The sequence below is a fragment of the Euprymna scolopes genome, chromosome 4 (genome assembly GCF_053919585.1).
Source record: "Euprymna scolopes isolate OS-2025 chromosome 4, ASM5391958v1, whole genome shotgun sequence".
NCBI classification, from domain to species: domain Eukaryota; kingdom Metazoa; phylum Mollusca; class Cephalopoda; order Sepiida; family Sepiolidae; genus Euprymna; species Euprymna scolopes.
Genome location: NC_136485.1, coordinates 19,678,166 through 19,683,142, shown reverse-complemented (window position 1 = coordinate 19,683,142; position 4,977 = coordinate 19,678,166).

Sequence of the window (4,977 nt, the reverse complement as noted above, 5' to 3'; positions counted from 1 at the left end):
GAAGCTTGTCAAAACACGGGGCCTCACCCAGACGAGAGCCATCCATCACAATTGATGCCAGCTGGGGATCAGAGCGTTGATGATGTAAGGATAGGAGTTTGGTTTTAGATGCATTAAAGGTAACTAGCCACATCTTCCCCCACTGAACCACGCGCTCGAGATCAGAGGAGAGAGAATCCGAGAGAACTTCGTCATTTACAGCCTTTGATGTGTTGCCGTAGATGGTCGTGTCATCAGCATAGATGTCAACGAATGATTTAAGTATGTGTTTAGGGAGGTCATTGATGTAGATCAGGAAGAGAGTTGGGCCCAGGATTGACCCCTGAGGGACTCCAGCATTTATATTGCAGGCCTCCGATTTTTAACAGGTTTTACTAACTATTTGCTCTTTTATATATATATATATATATATATATATATATATAAATCTGGGAGTTAAAGAAATAGAATAAAATCAATTATTTAAGAGGAGACGTATCGCGATAATATCTCTCTATATATATATTTGTGTGCATATATATATATATATTGATATATATATACATATATATATACAAAATTACTGTAAGTTATGTACAATTCGACTTTGTTTAGTAGTGCTTTTCCTTACAAAGATTCTTGATATTTCCAAGAATAGTGTTATTTCCTCAATGACTAGTTCTCAAACGTTTTAGTAATGTCAGTAACTATAAATATGAAATAAAAACAACGTAATAAATAAAAAAGGAAACTTAGTAAACATTAAACAACTTAATAATAAAACTTACATAAACACATGAATGCGGAAAATATATAGAGTACTTTATTTTCGTTTGAATCACTGCCATATACTTTTTGGTATGCATAGCACATGCGTCGTTAACGAATATATTTTAACAGCCGTTTCAACGAAAAAAAGAGATTGATATTTCCGTTTACCACACATTCATTACCACATAAAAATAAAAAAAAGATGTACTACTATTGTGATATATATTTATTTTAATAAATTAATGTCATTATAATGTCTTTAGGAGAAGTTAATATAGATATAATATGGTAAAAATAATTTAGCTTAGTGTTTCATTAGATGAGGCAAATACTAAACCTGAAGTGCTATCACAAATTTTAAACGTACATGATATTCGGTAAATTATTTTGTCTCTCACATTAAGTGGTATGGTATTTATGACAAGAAATTAAATATAAATCTTAATATAAAATGTTTGAGGAAATAATGGAAATTATAGATGCTCAAATAAAAAAGGAAATTAATTTTTATTTGTTAAATCAAAATTATCCCCCTTAAAGAATAGCTAATGCACATAGTATACCAACTAGTGAACTAATGAGTGTAATATTGTCTTTCAATATTAATTAAAAAGTATGAAAATATTCAACTTCATTTCATTATTGTTTGCTTTGACGCTCAAGTAGTTTTAAATTTTTTAATCACAAAAGAAAAAGTAAAATCAAAATTATATTAAGCTTCACAAAAGTTAATTGCTTTATAAAAGATCAGGAGGATGAATTGAAAATCTCAAAAGATGTTTAAATATGTGCATATAAATTACAATCTGAATAGCATATGAACAAGAAGATTATAATGGTAGACAATGTTAAGAAAATGATAAATAAATCTTATTAAATATAAAAGTAAAGATTATTGAAATATAATTGTACATAAAATATAATAATAAATTTTATAAGAATATAATGAGTAACTGTTAGTGCAATATAGTCATAAATATTAGTATAATATAATAAAAAAAATATAAGGGATATATAAAAATGAATATTAGTGCAGTTTAATAAATAGCTGTTATTGCAATAAATCAATAAATTATGCTGCAACATAATAATCAATGTGAGTGCAATATAATAACCAATGTTAGTGACATAACGTAATTAATAAGTAATGTAAGTGAATATAGAAACCAATGTAATTGCAACATAATAATCAATGTTAGTGCATAATAATAACGAATGTTAGTGCAACATAATAATCAATGTTAGTGCAGTATTATACTAGAAGTTTATTGCAATATAATAAATAAATATTATTGCAATGTAATAAGTTGAATGTTTTTGTAATATAATAAATAAATGTTACCGCAATATAGTAGAAAAACGTTACTGCAAAATAATAAATATTTTTTTTTACACGGTGGTCACCACTTATCAAAGCCCGGAAGCCACTCAGGGATAAGAGTTATTGCAAGTACCGTACGTTAGTGTGGAGATTTGATGAAGTGTTTACTTAAGAGGGCGGTTCATTAGGAATTTGTTAACGTTGGACTTGAAGACATCCAAGTTGTAGTCCGGTGGGAAGCAGGCAGGCGGAACAGAGTTCCACAGGCGTGCAGTTCTAAGAAAGAAGCTTTGTTCATGGAATCTACGTTTGGATTTAGGCACAGATAAAGAGTGGGGAAAATTTTTCACAGTGGATTCAGCTAGACGGGTGTTTTTCGTGAAAGATTGGCGGGGGGGACCAGAGATTGGAGTTTAGACGAGCACATGTCATTGAAATAACGATAAAAGAAGGATAGGCTCGCAACGTCTCTTCTGTGGAAGAGAGGTTGCAGGGTAGAGAAAAGGGCATCCCCCCACTAAGCCACGAAGTCTATTTTGTACTCTGTCAAGGCAGGATAGGCTGTTTTTAGCAGCTCCTGCCCAGATATGGCAGCAGTATTCCCTCCTTGGACGTACTTGGCTTTTATATAGATAGAGAATTGAACCAGTAATGAGATATCTTCCGGAGCGGTAGAAGGATCCCACCATCTTTCCAGCGACCTTGGCAACAGACTTGATGTGCATGTTCCATTTCAGATCAGAAGTAAAGGACAAACCCATAAGCTTGTCAAAACACGGGGCTTCTCGTAGAGGAGAGCCATCTATTTCAAGTGATGCCAGATGGGGATCAGAGCGTTGATGATGCAAATATAGGAGTTTGGTTTTAGATACATTAAAAGTAACCAGCCACGACTTCCCCCACTGAACCACGCGCTCGAGATCAGAGGAGAGAGAATCAGAGAGAGCTTTGTCATTTACAGCCTTTGATGTGTTGCTGTAGATGGTCGTGTCATCAGCATAGATGTCAACAAACGATTTAAGTATGTGTTTAGGGAGGTCATTGATGTAGATAAGGAAGGGGGTTGTGCCCAAGATTGACCCTTGAGGGACTCCAGCATTAATACTGCAGGCCTCTGGTTTTTTTCGTCTATCGACCACTACTCTTAGGAGCCTATTGGAGAGAAATGATTTAATGATTGAGAAAACATTTCCAGTTATACCGTAGCTGGAAATCTTGTGAAGTAGGCCCTTATGCCATACCTTGTCGAAGGCCTTTTATATATCAAGAGAAATTGCCCTAGAAAGGAAGCCTTTGTCACGACATTCACTAATCCTGTTAGATATAACCGTTAGCACATCTGCGGTAGATCTTGCGGAACGGAAACCATATTGTGTGTCACTAAGAAGATTGTTTCTGCTGAGGTGGTTTACTATTTCTCTATTTAATATGGATTCCAGCAACTTACTCATAACACACATTATTGGTCTGTACTGAAAGGGAGATGACTTATCACCTGAATTCTTAAATACAGGGCATACTGATGAGGTTTTCCAGGGAGTCGGAAAGCACTTCTCCTTAAACTTGTCCAAATAAAATACTTCAACTGAAATGCTATAAAATATATTGCTATCTTTATGGATTATGTAGGAAATACGTATAGTTCTTGGGCATTGCGAAATAAAATGAATTTTAAATTAATAACGGTATAATTAAATGAAATAAATATAAATAACTTTTCGCATATTTTTCTTTTTATGAATAATTGAAAAGACGTTTTTATATGGTAAGAATAGAAGGCTGCCATTGCGCATGTATTGTTTTTATAAGAATTAAGTAGACGTTTTTTATTAATCAAGAAAACTTTTTCAACAGAAAAAGTAATGCTTAAAACACTTTGTTTTTACCAAAGTTTCAAAATGAAAGTAAAATATTTTCGAAATCAACTATTCGTCTAAACTTACAAAATTATACGCACACACACACACACACATATATATATATATATATACATACATACATATATATATATATATATATATATATACCCTAAAATGAAATACTGTTGCAACATCAAGGCAGGTGCTACTTGATGCGCCCTATCCAGCTTTCATAGATGTCAAAACCGATTTCGAAACCTAGTAAGTGATGCCTTTTTCTCTTTCCTGCAACTTCTTTTCCACATAAGGGGCATTGCGAGCCTGTGTCTCATCTATCGGTATTTTCATAACTAGTAATCGACTGAACTCCAATCTATGACCCCCCCTTGCCACACTTTCACAAAACCGCTCCACTAACTAAAACCACTATATATGGTTTTCCTCACTCTTTATCTATAAACAAAGCTTCTTTTCAAGAACTTCCTGACTTTGGAACATTTTTCCGTTGTCCTGTTTCCCGGTTGAATACAACATGGTAGTCTTCAACTCTAATGTAAACAAGTTCTTGTTGAGCCGTCCTCATAAATAAGCAAATTCTACCCTAGTTTCTCCATTACCGATTACTACAGTACCACCTTACATTCATTACCCATTATCCTCGAGTTATCTTTGTGCCTGAATAAGTAGTGACTCTCAAATAAAAAAGTAAGTATCTAATATTTTCTGAGAAAATACGACAATAAGTAACTTTAATATCAGCAGAAACAGATTTACATATGGAATTCTTGTTGACAGTTATGGTTGTCGATGAAATAAATAAAAATGTCACTTGATTTTATATAGAATGATGTTATCGTAAACTCGTCATCGGATAAAGAAGTAGGATTTAATGTAGTGTTATCATTAAACACAATAGTATTATACTGAGACAATTGCACAGGAAAATCCAAATATAAAATAATTGTAAATAGAAAGATTAAGCAAGAGCCAGTCAGATATAAAATGTAGGGGCTAAAATCGTCACATCACATATGTATACTACGAACT